General features: G+C 38.3%; 1 protein-coding gene across 3 annotated transcripts in view; it reads right to left on the bottom strand.

The window, feature by feature from the left end:
- The window catches only part of RNF38 (ring finger protein 38), a 92,251-nt gene that overhangs the window by 53,281 nt on the left and 15,702 nt on the right, over window positions 1–23,268 (bottom strand). For all 3 annotated transcript variants that reach the window (XM_036433379.2, XM_045580002.1, XM_036433387.2), the window contains exon 2: window positions 1,601–1,671. The gene's annotated coding sequence lies outside the window, so the exon portion shown is untranslated. The remainder of the gene's footprint in view (window positions 1–1,600; window positions 1,672–23,268) is intronic.

Raw genomic sequence — 23,268 nt, 5'->3', positions numbered from 1 at the left:
GGCTGGTGTAGCTCAATGCTTGAACATTGGCCCATTAACCAAGAGGTAACTGGTTTGATTCCAGGTCAGGGCACATGCCCAGATTGTGAGCCCTATCCCCAGCGGGTGGCATCATGGAGGCATCAATCTCAGCAATGATTCCATCTCTCTATCGTTCTCCCTTCCTCTCTCTCTAAAAAAAAAAGCAATAAAAATATATTTAAAAACATAAAATCAGTCATACAAAGATTCAGAAATTACGAGGAAAATCTTTTTAAAGTAGTATCTGGCAAAGGTGGACAGAAACCTTTGACTAAACCAGGAGACAGACTTTGGCTTTCCCACTATAAATCAACAAATGGGTAGAGGCATATTATATTTAGTAAGGGAAAGAAAATTTAACCCCGAAATATTGTGATATTACTGACCTAAAGTAATTTTGCCTTTTCTCTATATCATCACTTTTATTTTCAAATGCTTATTTCTAAAATCTGTGCTATACAGAAGTTTATGGAGCCAACTATACAGTCTAGAAGGTTCTTTCAGTGGCTTGCTTGTAAAAGAAGTTAAAAGTTAAACCCATGCCTCTGGATTACTGTAATAATAAAGAGATTCTGGAATGTTAGAAACATACCACTCTCTTTGTAAACAGAATGAAATGTCTGAGCAAAGCTCACAAAGACAGAGAGATCAACACAGAACAAAGAAAGTTATTTGGAAAATCCCACTGATCAACCAACTTCATATCTGAGCTCCAACAGGATGAGGGAGGAGGATCTTGATTAAAACAGCAAAGAAAAAGATCACCTGGATTGGTGTGCCTGGGGAAGCTACAGAGAGTGATACATTCCTGCATACAGGGCACAGGAAATGGGAGGGGAGCGATCAGAAACTGATGATGGAAAGGACTGAGATTAGGCCCATCAAACATCAGCAGCCAGATGTTCCAAATACAAAGCCCACATTAATATCTACTGCAAGAGTTAGACCATGAAGGGTGTTGATGAGTATTGGAAAGCCCCCAAAAGATCAAGTTTTTTTTCAGAGATAAAAAGAACAGAAGCAAAATACCAAAATGAAACAAAACCACCAGTTATTTTTGTTGGTTTTTCCATTCTCAATCCTCAACATTTAAGTTGAACTTTGAAAACAGAGCCCTCCCCTGCCCCCCCCCCCAAAAAAAAAACAACAACAACCCACAACAACAACCCACAAACGAAGTAGGAGAAGAAATTATAATCTAACACAATCAACTACAAAAATGAAACTAATTGGAATGTCTAAGGTATTTCAAGTTGGAAACAGACACAAATTGCTGAGAAAGTTATCAGCTTTGGAGCACTTGTTCATGTATTAAGATAATCCATTCAGGCTGTTCAAGAAAAGAGGAAGCATGGTGACAGGGAGAGAGATATGTGTAACAATATGGAGGGCTTGCCAAGAGTCCAGCTGACAGTTTTATCCTCAAGTTTACTGGAGCAGTTTAATAAGTGGACACACAAACCAGCAAGGCCCTCTGCATTTCAAACTCCCTTGGCCTATGTCCAGCGTTAATCAAGTGGATCCAGCATATATGGGCAGCATGCATTTTCACCATGGTAAACATCAACATGGACCTCACCTTGTCACTGTCATCATGACAAATGTGTTCGTGATGGATGGACTGGCACTGAAAAGAAGCACCAACACTACCTACAAGAGAAAGGGAAGAAAAGTTAAGATGGATAATTTCTAACATTTAAACTGCTTTCCCAAGTAAAAGTGCTTTTAAATGCATTATCCCATCTAATCCTCAACAACACTCAGGATAAGGATTATTCATGTAGTTTAACTCAGCAAAATAAAACTCAGAATGACTGACTGAACAAAGTAGCAGGTCTAAGACTAAAACCCTGTTATTCAAACTCCTAATTCACCACTTTCTTCTATAAAGAGTGGTTAACTTTCAAAGTAAATACACCTAAGGCAAATTTCTTTTTAGGGAAGAAAGTATACTCCTTTTCACACTAAACATACTTAGAAAAAGAAAAAAAAAACAAACCTACAAATTCTCAGCATATAAATAATAAATACACAATCACATGATTTTAAATAGATTTTACTACTTTAAAAGTATACATTATTTATATGCCCAACCATTTGTTCACTTGAAGAACTATATCTTAATAATAACTGCTCTATGATAAAGTGACATTTCTAACCAACAGGAAAACAAATGATTATTCGAGAAATGATTGGAACTGATTAGTCATTTGAAAAAAGTTTTGGCTCCTTCCTCATACCATACAGAAAAATGGTAGGTCAAAGATCTACTGTCCTCCTGACAAGTTACAGTTTTATCTTGCACCCTTCTGAATACAGTGGTGCCAAGTGAGACCTACGTGTTTTTACCAGTCTGTATGTGTAAATATTTAGATGAACCTTAGGACACCCTACTGCCATGCCTGTGGATAGATATTATAGTGACAAATACCACATTTTGTAAAATTTATGATGCCATCAATTCAGATTTCCAATTATTAAATATGCCATTGAGAATGAATGCTGTCAACTAAACTTTGACACATTTCTTAATACTAAAAATGTTTCATACTTATTGAAATTACTCTTTTAGACTTGTTTTAAGGTTGATTTCTATTATGTATTACTCATGCATTCATAAAAAGAAAATGAGAAAATAATTAAATTGACAATAGCAGAAAAAATGAGAAAATTATTTTTTAAACTTCAAAGGATAAAAACTCCTTACTATATAGGCTTACCAGTTAATTTATTTAAATGTACAGATACTATAATTCCAGGGACAGTGACTGCTCCTAACCTACCCAGTATAAGGTGTTGTCTCCCAACTCACTTTGCATGACATTGATTATAAAATATAAAAAGAATTAAAATAAGAAACAAATTAATCTCAAACACAGGAATAAGAATTATATATAAAATTGTAGCATAAGTATATATATAGCAAAAATAATAGCATACGTAATAAAGTGTCACCATAATCCTATCTAATAAAGAGGGAATATGCAAAATGACCATCATAACAAGCTGGATGTGCCCAGAGCCCGCCGAGGCAGGGATTTCATAACACGAGATGGCTGTGCCCACAGCAGAGACGGGGATCCTGTCACACAAGATGGCTGCGCCCATAGCGGAGGCTGAGTTCCCATAACAAGCCTTATCGGCAGGGATCTGAGGCTGCATGGCACTGAGAAGGGGCAGGGGACTTGAGATTGTGCCCTCAGCCTGGTGGGACTTGACAGGAGACCTCATGCTGCTCCCACTCCAGTGTCAGGCTGGGGGAACTCAGGCCATGCCCCCAACCCCAGCACTTGGCTGGGGGACCTGAGTCCAAGCCCCCCACCATGTGGGACCTGATGGGGACCTCAAGGCACGCCTCCTGCCCCAGCCCAGGCAACCTCAGGCCGCACACCCTGCCCTGGCATGGGGCTGGGGGGAGACACCTGAGGCTGCACCCTCTGCCTGGCTGGGCTTGACTGGGGACCTCAGGCTATGCCCCCTGGCCTGAACCAGGGGACCTCAAGGTGCATACCCCACCTCCGCGCCAGGCCAGGCGACCTGAGGTCACACCCCCACAGTGGGGCTTGACACAGGTGGGGCCAGCTGGGTCTGGATCTAGCCCATTCGGGGTGGGGCTGGGTCTCGTACAATTTCGAGGCACATGTGGGTAGGCAGGGACTTGATTCTGGTTCCTGTGGCACACCCCAGACTCTGACAGGAGGAAGATTTTCATATACATTTTACTAATTTTCTTTCATCTCTAACACTTCTATTATAAAGGGCCTAAAGCAATATTAAAATATTTCCTCTAATTAATTCCCTTTTAATTAATTTAAATAATAAACTTTATTGCTTTTTTACAAAGAAAGGAGAGGGATAGAGATTTAGAAACATCGATGAGAGAGAAACGTTGATCAGCTGCCTCCTGCACACCCCCATTGGGGATATGCGTGAAACCAAAGTATATGCCCTTGACCAGAATCGAACCTGGGACCCTTCAGTCTGTAGGCTAACGCTCTATCCACTGAGCCAAATCAGTTAGGGTGAATTCATTACCTTTTAATGTGGACTATTTTCGTGCACGGGGTCACTAGTCTATTCATAGTTACCTAAGAAAAGCCTGATTCCTTAACTACAATAAAAAAAGAATTTATCAACAAAGTATTAGGGGGGAAAAGCCACAGAACATTTAAAAGTTTGGTTACATCAAAAGATACTGACAAAAATTTTAACATTTATTACCAATTTTTATTTTTCAGAAATAACCTTATTAATAAGTGCTGCCACTGGATAACAATTCTGGGAAGGATGGGGTGGGGAGGAGGTACAGTTGCCAAAAATGTACAATATGGATAAGAATAATAAAAAGCACAGAGTTCCCTCCAGTACTGGAATCAGTTAACATAATATAACATATTCCAAAACATGATTTAGCAAAAAGGATATGTAATAATGTCCTCAAATATTGAAATCTTTTGGGATACCAGAAGGACAAATCAAATCACAGCATAAACTATTATGTCAAAAATATGGTAGATGTGTTTCAAGGAGTTAGTAAAGATTATACTTTCACTAAGTCTCCTATTAATCTAGTATTATGTATGTAATACTAAAGTTATACTGGTAAAAAGAATTGATGATTGTAAGTATGCATTAGATACCTACCAAGAGGTACCAAAACAGACATTATTTTATCCTTACACAAAATCCTTGCATTTAACATAGTATGTTATGTGTGTTTCTATTGGACACAGTTTAAGATGAAATAGTACTGGAAACAGTTTACATAATACCATCTAATGGCTGTGGGGAAGAACATTACTTAGGACCATCGCCAAAAACTTAGGACTCCATGAAAGCTGTAAAAGTGATAATTATATTTAACAATTTAGAAACTTCTGAGACTATTATAAATAAATGAAAAGACATCCACATACACACAAAAAAAGGCAACAACAAAGACACTGACTTTACACTTTTCACAAAAATTAATTTAAAATAGATCATAGACCTGTGGCCCAGTGATTGAGTGTCAACCTATGAACCAGGAGGTCAGTTTGATTCCCAGTCAGAGCACATTTCCAGTTGCTGGCTGATCCCCAGAAGGAGGCAGTCAATCAATGATTCTCTCTCATCATTGATGCTTCTCTCTCTCTCTTGCTCCCTCTCCCTTCTTCTCTCTGAAATAAATAAAAATCTATTGATCATAGGCCTAAATATAAAACACAAAACTGCAAAACTTTTGGAAGATACCACAGAAGAAATCTAAATGACCTTAGTCTTGACAGTGAGTGTGTGTGTGTGTGTGTGTATGTATATATATATTTTTTAATTGATTTCAGAAAGGGAAATAGAGAGATAGAAACATCAAAGATGAGAGAGAATTATTGATTGGCTGCCTCCTGGAAGCCCCCCACTGAGGAGGGGGGAGGAATTGAGCCCGCAATCCAGGCATATGCCCTTAACTGGAATCAAACCTGAGACCCTTTAGTCCTCAGGCCAATGCTCTATCCACTGAGCCAAAGCAATGAAGATGACAATGAGTTTTCATATGCAACATAAAAAGCATAATTCAGCCCTAACTGGTTTAGCTCAGTGGATAGAGCACCAGCCTGCAGACTGAAGGGTCCCAGGTTCGAATCCTGTCAAGGGCATGTACCCTTGGTTGCAGGCACATCTCCAGTGGGGAGTGTGCAGGAGGCAACTGATCAATGTTTCTAACTCTCTATCCCTCTCCCTTCCTCTCTATAAAAAATCAATAAAATATATATTTTTAAAAAGCATAATTCATAAAATAAAAAAAATGATGAAATGGACTCCATTAAAATTTAAAACTTCTGCTCTGTGAAACACACTGTTAAGAAAACAAAAAGACAAAGCCACAGATCAACTGGAAATATTTGCAAAATGTGTATCTGATAAAGGAAGAACTGTTATCTAAAAGTATTCAAAAAACTCTTAATACTCAATAGTAAACCCTGGCCAGTGTGGCTCAGTTGGTTGGAGCATCATCCCATACACCAACGGGTAGTAGTTCAATTCCTGGTCAGAGCATATGCATGGGTTGTAGGTTTGAGCCACATCTATGTTTCTCTCAGTCAGTCAGTCTCTCCTCTCAATTCCTGGTCAGGGCACATGCCTGGGTTGCAGATTTGATCCACATCAATATTTCAATCTTTCTCTTTTTCTCTCAGTCACTCTCAAATTAGTAAGAAAATGATTAAAAAAAAAACACACAATCATTTTTTAAAAAGCCTCAATAGTAAGAAAAAATTCAACCCAATGTAAAAATGAGCAAGGTCTCTCTTTGACCTTTTGCCCTGAATATCTGAACTCATTCGTTTGCCACTAGGGGAAGGGCCCTTTGCTGGAAAACAATGCAGAAGCATCCTAGAAGTGAATGAATGTACACAAGCACCTGCCTCTCTCTCCAACAGTCCCGGCCCCATAAGACAAAAGGATATAGACAGAGAACTCAAACTGAACTTCTGAAGAAATACAGATTTTAAGGCAGCTAATCAGAGAATGAAGTACCCAGCCACAAAAGAAGAAACCTTCTATACTAGAACAAAGGGGTCAATTTTTGAAACTTGAAAAAATCTAGTAAAGGACAGCCAAACGTATTAAATTAAATGACAATGTTTATAGGTGTTGTATTGACAGTGATTGTGGCTTGTGCACTAATAAGAAAGTATATATTTTCATATAATACTAGAGGCCAGGTGCATGAAAATTCATGCACTGGAGGCAGGGATCCCTCAGCCTGGCCTGCCCCTCTCACTGTCAGGGAGCCCTCAGGGGCGGGACGGGATCAGGGGAAAGTAATGCCTCATCACACATCTGCTGCTGCACTACTGGCAGCACAAGCTTCAACCAGCCCTGGTTACCTGAGCCTCGGGTGGCTGGGCAGCCACCAAACAAGGCTTGCCTGCACCTCGGGCCAGCCATGGGGGCTGAGGAGATTGTGGGACTCCTGAAGCAGAAGCGCAGAGCGGCCTGGACCACCATCTTGTTGCTGTGGGTGCCACTTTTTTTGAGGGCGTGGCAGTCAACTAGCATATTCCCTCCTTATTAGCTGTGGGTGCTGCCATCTTTGAAGGTGGGACAGTCAATTAGCATATTCCCTCTTCATTAGATAGGATAGTTGCTGTAGACATAATGAAATATCATTCACACTTATCACTACTATGAATTTACAACTATTGGACCCACTGTTAAAATGTTTTATTTAATGCATTAATAAAGATGAAAATATATTTTATCACAAACTAGTTTTTAATAGTTTGATAACTACATTCCAATATAATTGGTTTCCTTTGTAATCTCATGTATTTTATTTTATGCAATTAAAAGTGTTCTCCTCTGAAGGGGTCTATAAACTTCAACTATGTACTAAAGGAGTCCCCAATATACATTAAAAAATGGTTACACTTGCCGAAACCGGTTTGGCTCAGTGGATAGAGCGTCGGCTTGGGGACTGAAGGGTCCCAGGTTCGATTCCGGTCAAGGGCATGTGCCTTGGTTGCGGGCATATCCCCAGTAGGGGGTGTGCAAGAGGCAGCTGATCGATGACTCTCTCTCATCGATGTTTCTAATTCTCTGTCTCTCTCCCTTCCTCTCTGTACAAAATCAATAAAATATATTTAAAAAAAAAAAAAAAATGGTTACACTTGAGGAAGCAGAAGATGCTGGGACCAAAGACACAAACTAGATCAGAAGTACTATGAGGAAAAAAGAGAGAATATCCTGGGAAGAGTCAGAAGAATGAGTGGAATTGAGGGAAGAGAATAGAATAAGTGAGGACTAAAGTCAGGGTATAGAGCGCAAAGTTTAAAACTAGGGAACAAAAAGTGGTCACGATTGAAACACAGCAACTGCAAAGAATATCAGTGAGTGATTTTGGTCCAGAGAGGCAAAGTAGTGATGTAAAGCAGAGACACTATTCGTCATGTTCCCAGACTGCAGAATCCAATAGTCAAACCTGAATTTAAGATAAGGATATGGTCTGGAAACAACTGTTTCTTTGTATTAAAATAAAAATGAAATCTAAAAACTGACTGTCTATTGAGTGTAAGTATACATCAAATTAGACTAAGCTCTTATGATTGAGTCTGGCTAGAAATGTTGACTCCAGAGTTTCATCACTGTGACTTAACAGCATGATTTAGCCACTCTTCCTCTGTGCTGAGATAGCTCTCTGCACAACACATCACATCACATCACATCACATCACATCACACCACACCACACCACACCACACAATACTTTGCTTCTTCTAGACCAAGAGCTGCTTCAGAGCAGAAGCTACAACTTACATGGTGAATTCTTTGTACTTAAATACATGGAAAAGGGTGATTCTTCATTGCAATACTGAAGCCTACATAAGCTCAACAGCTCTAGTTGGCAGTGCTGACAGGAACCCTTAAACTCATCAAGTCTATATCCACCAGTTACATTAAGCATACAACTGAGGTCCACTAAGAGGAAGTGACTTGCTCTGGGACATAAAGTTAATGGCAGAGCATGGGCAGAATAGGTCTTTAGGCCAAAGTCAGTGATCTACGACCCCCAAATCATCTCCCTGCCAAGTACTAAATTTGTGTTCATTGTAATAAATCATATCAAAGTATTATGCAAGTGCAAATGCAAATTGAAATGATCAATTTGCAAATATAACAAAACCTTTTTAAGCATATTTCTCAGAAGAATTGCATATTCTGGTTGATTTGAGTTTTCTGGTCTTCAAAAATTAGTTTTAATAACTGAACCTCACAAAGATCAGGTAAAAAAACGAGAGGGGAAAAAAGCAAAATGATTTCTATTCCTGTCCCTAGACATACTTAGAGAGCCATTTTCTTTTTTGATTCATCTTTGCTATTAAGTATAGAATAAAATGCAGAGCCCCTACCACTGACTGACTAACTGTGTGGCATTGTTCAAACCAATCTCTCTGGAACTCAGTTTCCGCATCTTTAAAATGAAAGACAAAATAATGTAAGATCACTTCCAGCTCTGAACTCAGAGCATCTAGAACACTACGCATGTTTTCTTTTTTAATATTTTTAAATTAAATTATTATCTGTGTACATATTTTAACATTACCCCCCCTCCCATACACACCCTCCCTCCCCAGAGTTTTGTGTCCATTGGTTGTACTTATATACGCATGTTTTCTTATAATTTGCAATGTCATCTAGAAAGTGCCCCTACATCCCCGCTCCCCCTCAAAAAAGTCCTGAGTATATGATTATTTCATACTGAAACAGACCTGAACAATAAACCAGTTATATAACATCCACTGGTACCTAGATCTTTTCTGTAACTGATGAATAATGGCTTTTTGGTGTCTGGATTTGCCATAGTTTAAAACATGTAGAGGCCCTAAAATTGGATGGAAGTAGTGGGGTTTACTAAACTAGATGGAAGAAGCTTTCTAGATCCTTAAAGGGAGTTCCAATTTAATGTTTTATTTACCACCAGAGGCCTGGTGCCTGAATTTGTACACAGGTGGGGTCCCTCTGGGTGGCCTGCAGGGATCAGGCTGAAACGTAGCCCAACGCCCCCTGCAGCTCCTACCTGCCACTCCCGCTCATTCCGGCCCCACTGTGCCTGCCTCGGACTCACACCCAATCGGTCCCGATTGGGAGAGCCTTGCGCTGCCACAGCAGCACTCGCCCTGTGCCTGTTGTCCTCCCAAAGGGAGTGGCCTGCAGGATCAGGCTGAAACCGGCTCTCAGACATCCCTGAGGGGTCCTGGATTGCGAGAGGGTGCAGGCAAGACTGAGGAACCCTAATGGTGCACAATCGGGCTGGGGAAGAACCACAGGAGGGCCCATCTCCCTCAGTCCCCATCAGTCAGATCCCAGCAGCAAGCTAACCTACCAGTTGGAACATCTGCCCCCCTGGTGGCCAGTGCATGTCACAGAAAGCAGTTTTGCAGCCTTAGCATATCATTAGCATATTACACTTTTATTGATTGTTCAGTTGTTCTGCTATTCAGTGTTTGCATATTACCCTTTTATTATATAGGATGATTTTGCAGTTCAAAGTAATTTTGGAAGCTCTCTGACTTAAAGGCTGATCTAGGTTTTTCTCTACCCCAAAAAGATAGTATGAAAATAAATAGTTCTTTTCATAAGAGCCATACTATTTAATCTTTTCATGTATTTATATGCTATCATACTCTGTTATGAGGTTGTCCTTTTTCTAGTATTTGTTTATTGTAAAATATACAGCACATAAAATTTACTATTTTATCCATTTTAAAATGTATTAATTCAGTGACATTAATTATATTCATAATTAGAGGCCTGATACACAAAGATTCGTGTAAGAATGGGCCTTTCTTCCCCTGGGTGCCAGCACCACCTTCGCTCTGGCTGGAGCTGCCTTTCCACCTTCCCATACTACCCAGATGCCAGGAGCGGCTGGGGCAGTGTGGAACACCTGCATATGCAAATTAACCCATCTTTGTTGGGTTAATTTGCATACTCACTCCTGATTGGCCATTGGGTGATGTGAAGGTATGGTCAATTTGCATCTTACTCTTTTATTAGTGTAGATGTTGTGCAACCATCACTACTATCTATTTTCTAAAACTTTATCATTACCCCAAACAGAAACCCTATAACTATAATATTAAGCAATAACTCCTATTTCTGTTCCTTTATTTTAAAAAAATCTTTATTGTTAAAAGTATTACATATGCCCCCTTCCTTCCCCATTGGCCTCTTCTCGCTTGCTCCACTCCCTCCCCAGGCCTTCACCACTCTAGAATTTGTGTCCCTGGGATAAGCATATATGCATACAAGTTCTTTGGTTGATCTCTTCCCACCCACCCGCCCTCCCCTGCCTTCCCTCTGCAATCAGATCCGTTCCTTTATTTTTAATTATAGTCTCAAAGGACTTAGTAACTTTCAAACTATGACATGCTGCCACCAGGTGGCAAGACAGTGTCATAGCTGCCCAAGATTGGGAATTGTTTTTTAAAATAATCCAAGGTAGGTATGGGGGGATGGGGGGATTGTTTAAAAAATAATCCAAGGTAGGCCCAGCAGGTATGGCTCAGTGGTTGGGCATCAACCCAGGAACCAGGAGATCACAGTTTGATTCCCAGTTAGGGCACATGCCCAGGTTGTGCGCTCAATCCCTAGTAGGGGGTGTGAGGAGGCAGTCAGTCAGAAACAATGATATTTCTCTCTCACAGATTTTTCTCTCTCTCTATCCATCTCCATTCCTCTCACTGTTTAAAATCAACTTTTAAAAATCCAAGGTAGATATGGTGAAAATGTAGATGAAATAAAACTGTCATAATCTGGTAATTGTTGAACCCGGGTGATGGGTACACAGGAGTTAATTATTCTAGTTTCTCTACATCTGTATATGTTTGAACTTTTCCAGAACAAGTATTAAAATTGTGCCTACAATGTTATAAACACTGTGTATAGGTTTTATATTTTTAAATCCCAGAAAAGATATGACACATCAGTACTGCACAGATACTGACATTATTTTAATATTTAAAACTAAGTTATTTCTTAGCCAAAACTGGTTTAGCTCAGTGGATAGAGCGTCGGTCTGCGGACTGAGAGGTCCCGGGTTCGATTCTGGTCAAGGACATGTACCTTTGTTGCGGGCACATCCCCAGTAGGAGGTGTGCAAGAGGCAGCTGATCGATGATTCTCTCTCATCGATGTTTCTAACTCTCTATCCCTCTCCCTTCCTCTCTGTAAAAAATCAATAAAATATATTTAAAAAGTAAAATAAAGAATAAAACTAAGGTATTTTTTAAATGTGAGAAAGTACTTTATGCATAATAAAAGTATCAATTATACATTAATTTTAAATCCCATAACTAGATAGCAGATTTCTAAGATTACATATTTATACTAGTTAACAAAAACTTTGTGTTATATCCAACTAAACCTCAATTACAAATGTGAAAAATGAAATTTATCAGTAGTCAATCCTCATATGTATGCAGAAATAAATTCACAGAGTAACTGCAATGCAGTATTGTACTTTATCTCAATTTAGTTTCTGTTTCTGGCAGGCGGTGTAGCTCAGTCATTGAGCATTATCCCATGCACCAAGTCACTGGTTCGAATCCAGCGTCAGGACACATGCCTGGGTTGCAGGCTTGATTCCAGTAGGGTGTGTGAAGGCAGCCACTGAATGATACTTTCTTATCATGGGGTGTTTCTATCTCTCTCTCTCCCTCTTCCCTTCTCTCTGAAATTAATAAAAATATATTTTATAAAATAAAGAAAAAAAATATTTTGTTTCTTTATTTTTTTTTTTAAATATATTTTATTGATCTTTTTACAGAGAGGAAGGGAGAGAGACAGAGAGCTAGAAACGTCGATGAGAGAGCAACATCGACCAGCTGCCTCTTGCACACCCACTACCGGGGATGTGCCCGTAACCAATGTACATGCCCTTGACTGGAATCGAACCCGGGACCCTTCAGTCCGCAGACCGATGCTCCACCACTGAGCCAAACCGGTTTCGGCTAGTTTCTTTAATAAGTACAACTATACAAAGGACTCAACTCTCAACTATTTCCAATACAAGGAAGCTAAGGAACAAATAAGTCAGTTTACAACTGCACTTGTTTTCCTTAATCTTTTTTTTCTTTCATAAATTGCCATTTGATAAGATCACAGAAAACTTAGGACACTAATTTTTAATTTTTCTAGCTTCAGTAGGAATAGAAACTCCTCCTGGATGACATTTCTTCCTCTCCCTCTCCTTCTTCCTCCCCTCCACCCCCCTTTCTTGAAAGAAAGGACCAAGAAACAAAGTCTGGAGATGCTCTATACAAGTGGTGATGAGCTACTAAAGAGGGGTGGGGTGGAGAGGTTAACTGATTGGAAAATTAGACACAATAATAGCAGTATTTTGAGTGAACTCCAGCTCTTAATTCTCACACTTTGAACCAAAGTGAGACAGCCACCCTTTTTCATATGGCTGCAGAAGAATGGAACCCTCACTCAATTTATCAGTTACTACAGGGCAAGCTGAGCAATAGGCTATCATTTTAAGCTGATTCAAGAGGCCACTCATGGTTTGTTGAGAGCCCCATCCCAAGCACAGAATGGATGCTGAAGATGGTCCACAGTTGCAGGTGGTTCTTTTAGTAGTACTACCATCTCTTAGTGTTAAATTTATTAACCTGTGTTAAGTTATTAAATCTTTTTACTTGTCCAAAAGAAAACCTCTCTGTCAAACATCAGTGATGGGGAATTGCCCTCATTTTGGTACTTAGAGTATTTAGTATTTTGAGGATAAATCTGTTGTAATAGCTTTATAAGCTTTGATCACAAAGTTTTATAAGCTTTGATAACAGAGCTTTTTTTAGTGTTTTTCCAAAAAAAGAAGAATTCCTTTATATTTTAATACTGGATGCATGAGGGAGCGAAAGAGAGAATGTGTGCATTGTGTGTGTGTGTGGTATATGAACACATATTTTATCATATACAGACCACATAAAACATTAAATAAAAATACTGTGCGTTGCTTACACAGAAATCCTCCTTTTCTTCTACCACCAATAAATACTGTTATCTTTAGAGGTTTGTGAATTTTGGAAATTTTTACTTTCATATTCATCTTCTACTACCATGTGCAATGCTAAGAATGAATTTTAACCGTTTTCCAAAAAGAAAAATGGAGAAAGGAATATTTAGTCAGGAAATCTGTGAACACAAGATTCTCCATAGTAATTGGAATATCAGCACAAATGCTCTGTTTTACACCTAAGTATTTTTTTAGTATATGTGCTGCCAAAGTGAGCACTACACCTAAGTATTTTGAGGCTATTGATATCCAACACTTTAGGGTAAAATTTTGAACAAAAAATTTTTTTAAAAGCCATTTCTTTTCTTTTTTCTTTAGATATTAAAAGGCTAAGTATTAAATCCATTCTGAAAACTATACTCAGGGCCAAAATCAGTGCTTCGAATCAGAGATCACAAATGCAATTTAAAATATTTTTCTTGTGGTTTCTTAAAATTATGATCAACTGACTACAAGATGTTATTAAATATTAAAAACAGTAGTGAGCAATAAATATACTGGAATTCCAATCCTCCCATTTATAGGCACAGAATAATTGTTTGAAATAAACACACAGAGTTAATTATCCACACACCTTCTTCACAACTCCATGTCTAGCAAACAACTTGTTTTCAATTTGCAAAACTGATGGTTTACTTCCCTAGAGTAAGTGACCATAAGAAGGAAGAAACTAATCTAATCTAAATTCAACAACTAAACAAGAAATTCAGAGGCAGGTATAAAAAGAACTTTTATCTAAATTGGTTTAGTGAAGCTATTATATACACATACATATTGGAATAAATGGAGTGACAATAGTGTGTGTGTATGTGTGTGTATATGTGTGTGTGTGTGTGCACATCACTCCACTCCCCACCCCAGAACTGGGTTGATCCAGAGAGTGAAGTACCAGTAAATCAAAACACAGTGGAAGGAAACAGGCTTTTCCTAGGCCCCGGAAATTACCAGGCTTAATCTGTTACATGAGTCCATATAAAGCAGCAAAGAGCCACCTATCGATGGCAATCAGCAATGAGATTTCTGAGCCCAAACTTTATTCATGTCTAACTCTACCCAGAAAGGAGACAGTTGGGGGGGAAGGAAAGAATACAAACAGTCTGGATACTAGAAACATTTACTGTTGAGAGGAAGAGATTTTCCATCAAGCTCACCCCCTGCCATCACTTAGATCTGGGGTGGGGAATTTCTGGTCCACCGGCCACAAAAGGCAATGAAATAATTTGTTCTGGCCCTGCCAAGGATTAGGGGTGAGTTAAATGTTTGACCAAATATAGCAGGCTAATTTTTAAATTGATAATTTAGTATGGCCCAAGAATGATGTTATAAATATCCAAACCACCATTAGCAGAAAAGAAGGTTCCCCAACTCTCACTTAGATGAAATTGTCATGAGCTACCTGCTTGTGCTCCAATTCCATTCCATGCATATGTGCTGAGCAGCGACTAAGTGCCAAGCACTATATAAGCGCCAGGTAAATCATGATGATGAACACAGGAAACACGTTATTGCCTAATGCTGCTTACAGTCTAGTATAGAAGACAATTTAAAAGAAAGGGAGGGCAGGACAGGAAGACCCCAGTCCCTTTCATTTCCTCTGTTCTTACCAATGCCAATCTCTTTGTCGGAAGGAGGTATGCTGGATAACATCAAAATTAGATAACATCCAAGTTACGTATATTAGGCAAGATGGCAAAATAAGAGAGAGTTGGAGTGTCCTGTAAATAATGTTCAGTTTTGAAGAATATGATGATTAAAAACTATCTTACTGAATGGAGCCAGGAACAAGTAAACCTAGGCTTGAACATAAGCTGTCAAAGATTTTCTCAGTTTGGGGCAAAAGGAAGAATATCAGAATAAAAAGGGATAAAAATAAAAAAATAAATAAATAAAAATTAAAAAAAAAAGAAAAGAAAGAAAAGAAGAAAGATCAAAAGAGAATGAGTTTCTGGGAACTCACCCAAGACAAAGTGAAAAATTATTTGCAGCCTCTTCTGACTGCACTTTCTTTGTGATCAGTTACAACCAAGACCAAATTTTTCTGGCAAAGAATAGACCCATCTGTCTTTCTAGACCTAGAGGGACAAGTGTCTGGGCCACATATGTAAATCCATGAATGATTAATTATGAACTGTGGTTAAGTGCTACAAAGGGGAAAAAAAACAGGGTGCAATGAGAGAGCAGAGAGATCGAACTTCCTTTAGACAGGGTAGCCTCAGAGAAAAGTTGAGAACTAATGGATGAGAAGAAGCTGAGCACTCAAAGGGCAGTGAGTAGCCTATGCAGTGAAAACAGCTTATGAGAGGGAAAGGAAAAACTAGGTAAGTTCAAGTGCAACAGGAAGCCAATGAATGGTTTTAAGCAGCCATGCAACCCACTCTTTTAAAAGCTCTCACTGCTGTGCAGAAAAAACTGGAGGGAAGCCAGAGAAGTGTGAGGACCAGTTGAAAGGACAGAGTAGTAGTTTAGGAGGATAGATGAGATGGCTCCAATGGAATAAAATGGAATGGGAGAATACAAGATACATTTTGGAGCCGAGTTGAAAAGGACTTGGTGAAGGATGTGGGGGAGAAGGGTATGGGAGAAAAACACAGGTGCCAAAAAAAATGACTCCCAGACACTAGATTAAGCAATAGGATGTTATTATCTGCTGGGAAGAATTAGGGGGAGAAAGTGAACGGGACATAGTTATCCCCAGTTTTGGCTGGATAAACATTTTCATTTTTGACATGTAAATATGAGCTCCCTGTAAAATATGAAATTGGGAATTCTCAGCATATAAATATATTTAAAATCCTTGGGAACAAATGATATCAAGAAAGAGACAGGGATAAAGAACCAAGCCCTGAGCAACTCAAACCTGTAGTGATTTGGGGTATGGGGCTAATAAACAAAAATTACACACAAAAATAAGAGGAAAACCAGGATTATGAGATTATAAAAGCCAAGAAATAGAATTCAAGAAAGAGAATTCTGGTAAGACATAGAAGTGAGATGTGGTCTGAATATCCCTTAGTTTGGTAATTCCCTGTCATTGATGATCTTAGCAAGAGCAGTCTCAGGAAGTCGAAAAGTTCAAGTTGATGAGGACTGATGAGGGGCTGACTGTGCACCAAGAAGGCTGTTTCTGTCTTGGCTTCTGACCTGTTTCTTCTCACCTCACCTCTTCCTCTACCAGAACAATTTCGTAAACCACTTTTCTTGTTTCAATCCTTATCCTCCTACAGCCACAGTGATCCTGCTGTAGGAATGGTTATCATCACTCCTCTACTCAGTGTAAAAGTAAAGAAAGTGTTCTAACGGCCTAGACGTTCACCATCCTACTTCCTGGCACTATACTCTCTCTAGCTACTCCAGATCCCCTCCGGTTCCCTGAATACAGTAAGCACACTTCTGCCCAGGCTTTTGCACTTGCATAATCCTTCGGGTCTCAGCTCAATCATCACCACAGCAAAGAGGTCTTCTTTGACCAATGGTTTTATTTATTTTAAATACATTTTTATCGATTTCAGAGAGGAAGGGAGATGGGGAAATAGAAACATCAACGATGAGAGATCTGCTGCCTCCTGCATAACCCCACTTGGAATTGAACCTCAGGCTGACGCTCAATCCACTGAGCCAAACCAGCTAGGGCTGACCAATGGTTTTAAATAGAACTGACTCCTTTCATTCTTTGCTTATCTTTCCTTACCCTACTCTATTTATCTTAGCATTTATCATCTTACGACATATCATATATTTATTATTGTCTATCTCACATCACCAGAATGTAAGCTTCATAAAAACAGAGGTTTTATCTGTTTTGTTACTACTGTATATGCAGTAAGCCTGTTACACAGTAGACACTCATATTTATTTATGGCATGTAAGTCATTAAAAAGGCCATTTCACATTATAAATTATTAAGCTGGTACTTTCAGTTTGGATACAAGTCTTCAGTTTTTTAGACAGTGAAAGTCTGATCCTCCATAGTTACACTAAAAAAAGCCCAGTTTCTGGGCCCATGAAATTGGAATACTAGCCTCTAGGCCTTGGAAAACTCACAATAATATCATCTTATGAGTCATCCCCTATAGACTCCTCAAGGAGTCTATATTTCTGCTCACTGTTCAATTTAAACTGTTTAACTTTTGGGTAAAGCAAAGTACACTGAATAAAAATTATTAAAGTAACTCAGAGAAGTAGTCGTGGAGGGAACAGTGATACATGTGAAGATTTGTACCTATTATATTTGAACAAAGACAAGTAGGTAAATTGTTCTAGAATTAAGTGCTTCTCCCAAGTGATGGAACCATGCTTTTCAGTCTGACCATCTGGTTTTCCTCTGATCACCTCTGATCATCTCTCTGATCACCAAGAAACAGACTACATCGTTGTTTTCCCTGCAGACTCCCTACCTCAGGCTAGTCTCCCTGGAAGGGTAATTGACAGAAAATACTACCTCGAAACTTCTGATGAGTTAAAAGCAAACAAAGCTTTGGATTATGTCAATAAAATGCAGACCTTAATCATACCTTGGAAATGTTTGAGTCAGGTTTATCAGTCATATAGATCATCTACTCTTGTACTCCTGTTATAGTGAAAAGCTCAGTCTCTCTATTTCAAGCCTGTTTTTTCTCCCTGGTCTTCAGGCTAATAATAGCTTCTGCTTTAGATATGTTAATATTAGAGGAATTCTGCTTGGTTAGAGTTTTTATAAAAACAGCTCCTCCCGTTTTCTCTACCCTTGACATAAAAGAAGACTGAGTTCTGAACTTTCTTAAGATGGATATGAGGAACTCCTATCTTCTGGGTTGGTGCCTTCTCAATCATCCCTTGATGTTTTGAGTTTTGGCCTTTCAAAGCCTCAGGCACACAGACTTTGGACCAGTAATACTCCTATGCAGAATCTATAATTCATGTCCTAGAAAGCACAATGCTCACCCAATGAATTGATTTACATTTATTATACTAGTATAACTAAAAATGGAAGACAACAGTGAAACAATTAGAAATACAAATAAATCTATATAACTCTTATAAATCTGGCTACATAACTGCATGACATTAAAAAAAAAATCATCCTCAAAATAAAATATGTAATCTATGAAAATAACATAAGTAGCCCTGACCAGTGTGGTTCAATGTTTATAGTGTTAGCCTGAGGACCGCAGGGTCTTGGGTTTGATTCCTGGTCAAGGGCACTTACCTGGGTTGCAGGTTTGATCCCTGTCTCCGCTGTTAGGGCATGTGTGAGAGGCAACTGATCTCTATGGAGTCTTACATATCAATGTTTCTCTCTCCCTACCTCTGTCCTTCCCTGTCTCCCTTCCACTTTCTCTGAGAATGGAAAAAGTATCCTTGAATAAGAATTAACAACAACAAAAAATTAATAACAATGTAAGTAAATAAAACTCCAGATTATATTTACAAAGAAAATGAATAAATATAGATGTACTCAAATGTATGTCTACAACTTATGAGGACACAAAAAATACTACTTAGCTCTGCTTCTAACAATTAGAGAAAGTTTAAGTCTTTCTAAAATCTACATGGATGAATAATACATGAAAAGATGCTCAATATCATTAGCCTTTAGGGAAATGCAAATCAAAACTACAATGAACTACCAATGCATCCCAAGTAGAATGGCTTTAATAAAAAAGATAGGTAACAAGTATTAATGAGAATTTGAAGAAATTAGGAGTGTCTTATATTGCTGGTGAAAATGGAAAATAAAATAATACAACCACCTTGGAAAAGTTTGTCAATTCCTCAATAATGTCACATGTATGTGTGCGTGTGTATGAGTGTGTGTGTGTGTGTGTGTGTATGCGTACGTGTGTGCGCACGTCTAAGAGAAATATACACATAAGTCCATGCAAAGTCAACACACAAATGTTCATATTATTATTCATAATAGTCCAATAGTGGATGCATCCATTAATTGATGGATGGATAAGTAAAATATGGTAAGTCCATACAATGACTATTATTTGACCCTAAAAATGAATGAAATACTAATGTGTTTTAACATAGATGAACCTGGAAACATTATGCTAAGTAAAAGAAGCCAGTTGTAAAAGACTGCATATTATATGATCCTACTTATATAAATGGTCCAGAATAGGTAAAGCTGTAATAACAGAAATTAAATCATTGTTGCCTAGAGTTGAGATGGGGGGAAATGAGTGACTTCCAATGGGTATAGGGTTTCTTTTCAGGTGATGAAAAGATTCTGAAATTAGACAGTTGTGATGGTTGCACACTGTGAATATACCAAAATACTAAAAGTCAATGAACTATACACTTTATATGAGTGAATTGTATTAAATGTAACTTATATCTCAATAAAGTTGTTACATTTTTAAGGAGAATGGGGTAGGGATCACAATTAGAGGCTTCTGAGGTACTTGTAATATTATGTTTCTTAATTGAACTGTTGATTACATTATATGTTTACATTGTGATGACTCTCTGAGCTGCAAACTTACAAGATGTGCATGATTCTATATGAATATCATATCTCAAATATAGGTTTTTAAAAAGAATAACTAGCCTTAACCGGTTTGGCTCAGTGGATAGAGCATCAGCCTGCAGATTGAAGGGTTCCAGGTTTGATTCTGGTCCAGAGCATGTACCTTGGCTGCGGGCACATCCCCAGTGGGGAATATGCAGGAGGCAACTGATCGATGTTTCTCTCTCTCATGGATGTTTCTAACTCTCTCTCCCTCTCTGTAAAAAAAAATCAATAAAATATACTTTTTTTAAAAAAGAATAACTAACTCTGTAAATTCTGATTTGGAAAGCGATCCAAGATATAAAGTGGAAAAATGCAAGTTTAAAAGCAATATATAGTATAGTATGAGCCCACTTTTTATAAATTTATAAACATACCAACCTGTTCTTACTGATCTCTTAAGAATTCAAATAAAGGGGCTTTTATTTTCTGTAATGTTTAGATTTTTTGCAATGTGTATTTTTGTAATGACTATATAGAAATTTTTAAATTTAAGGCATACAGAAAGAATTTAATAAAGATGAGAAAAGAAATTTCTGAATAAAAAAAAAAGAAATTTCTGAATCAGTATACAAAAAAGAGAAATAATAAATCCAAGAATAAGATACAATCTTTTTTTCTAAATTATAGTAACAAAAAAATTCTACTAACCATACATCAGCTTATTTCATTTGATCTATTTCACAAACAGAATTTAATTTAATAACATCAAAATAAAATATACAGCCCTAGCCACAGCATGGCTCAGTTGGTCGAGTGTTTGTCTTGTGCGCCATTCAATTCCAGATCAGGGAACATACCCAGATTGTGGTTCAAATCCCTGATCAGGATGTGTGTGGGAGGCAGCAGATCAATGTTTCTGTCTCTCTCTGTTTCTCTGTCTCTGTCTCTCTGTGTCTCTCTCCCTTCTTCTCTAAAAAGATATTTTTTAAAAATACAGATGATTACGTATTATAAAGTTATATTTACAGATAGAATTTTAAAAAGTAAAGTAATACAGTGAACTCATACTTTTTTAAAAGTTGGAAAAGGATTAATTTTCTTTAAAAAAAAGAAAATTCAATTTACCAAAATTGTCTACTTCCTTCACCGTCTAACTCCCCCAACCCCCAAAGAAAGAAAGAAAGAAAGAAAACTGAATGGAATAAACTAAAAAACAAAATAATAATGGTTATTGTCCCTCCTCCAAAAAGATTATTTTTCCATGATACCAAGATCCTTTTATCAAGGATGGCAAAATGAAGTAAAATTACAGGTCTTCTCTTTTGTGAATATATAATAAAACTCTAACTACTAACAAATCAATCCAGCTATGAGGTTTCTTTCAGGGATAATTCCATACTGAAAATTAATATAATTCAGCACATAAACAGGTCAAAACAATCTCTAAAGGTAAATAACTGTTTAAAGGCTTTGACAAACTTATCCTTTCTAGGGAAATGCTTAATAAATAAAAATATTTCTTTAACTTGTTTTCAGACCCACAGTCAACCCCACAACAAATAGTGAAGTGTACCTGAGTCAGCCTCCTTAGACTAGAGTACATGACATTTTTTCTGAATGTTGTTTTTTAGCCAATGGAAAAAAAAAAAAAAAATAACAGAAAAATACTAAAAAGGAGTCTAAATTAGCAAAATTTGTCAATAATGAAGTTGTCCAATTAGAATACCCCCAAAAAAATATTAAAATTACAAAGCTCAGGAAATTCAAAAAGTATAACAAAAAAAGAATCCCATTGTCAAAAGCAAGAAGAATGTAAAATATTATTGAACTGACAAATGTGAATGAAATCACAAAACTTCACTAAGGCAAATACTATGGTGCATAAAAAGAGTTAAGTAGAAAGAAATAGGTTGATATATGAAAAGACTCAGTGAGAAGAGATCAACTGAATACATCTAATGCATTTCTAATCATTGTATCAATGGGATTTTTTTGTTATCCTGACAAAAACTTTTTAAGTATTTTAGAAGAGAAAAAAATAGTATGTAATGGCCAAAACCAGTTTGGCTCAGTGGATAGAGCGTTGGCCTGTGGACTGAAGGGTCCCGGGTTCAATTCCGGTCAAGGGCATGTACCTTGGTTGCCAGCACATCCCCAGTAGGGAGTGTGCAGGAGGCAGCTGGTCGATTTTTCTCTCTCTCATTGATGTTTCTAGCTTTCTATCCCTCTCCCTTCCTCTGTAAAAAAAAATCAATAAAATATATATATTTAAAAAAAATAGTATGTAATGAAAGCCAAGTCTTTTTCAAAATAAGCATTTATCTGTATAAAAACTTCAGTAAGTAAAACATGTAATGTTGGTGCCAAATACAGACAGATCAATAGAACAGAAGAGGGTATAGAAACAGATCTAAATACTAATGGGAATTCAGTGTATGATTTAAAATGTCATGTTTAATATATAAGGAACTGGTTAAATTCTTGTAAGTCCATATCAAATAAAATGGAATACCACACAGCTATTAAGAATGAGGCAGGCCCAGCGGGCATGGCTCAGTGTGATTGTTCGGGGGCCCTGCCATCGCCCACGATTGCCCCGCAGAGGCCCAGGCTACCCTCTGCGCAGTGATTGCTGAGCCCTGGCCGGGTGGGCGGGGCCTCCTTCTGCTGGGTGATGGATCGCACCAAAGAGGGAGGCCCAGGCCAGCCAAGAGTTTATGCCCCACACCTGTCGCCCAGAGGAAGGCGACCAGTGGCAGGAGAGAGGGGGCACAGTGCACACAGATGGCAAGCAGTGGCAGCTGCCGGCAGCCAGGGGAAGGAAAGCCCCGATAGGCCCTGATTGCTGGCCAGGCCTAGGGACCCTACCAAAGGGATCCTGGATTGCAAGAGGGCACAGGTGGGGCTGAGGGGAACCCCCGCCCCCTGCCCCTGTGCATGAATTTTGTACACCAGGCCTCTTGTTAGAATATAATCTGAAGGAAGGTTATTTATAAAAGAAATAATTATAAATTTGAGAAGTGAGGTCTATAAGATAACTGCAGAGGATGTAAGAGAAACTAGGAATAGTAACAACAGAACAACTATCACTCTGGCCCCCCAAAAAGACAGGAGACAGAGATTACCAGAACCTAGATAATAGAATCGCAGGCTCCCGAGGGGAGGGGTGTAAATATTCCGGCCTTATTCTCCTCCTTCCCTTGATCTCCTCTTAATGCTGAACACAAGAAGTCAGATGACCTGGGGGCACT

The sequence above is a fragment of the Pipistrellus kuhlii genome, unplaced genomic scaffold (genome assembly GCF_014108245.1).
Source record: "Pipistrellus kuhlii isolate mPipKuh1 unplaced genomic scaffold, mPipKuh1.p scaffold_m20_p_12, whole genome shotgun sequence".
NCBI lineage: Eukaryota > Metazoa > Chordata > Mammalia > Chiroptera > Vespertilionidae > Pipistrellus > Pipistrellus kuhlii.
The sequence above is the reverse complement of the archived record's forward strand: the minus strand, read 5'-3'. Positions and strand labels throughout refer to the sequence as shown.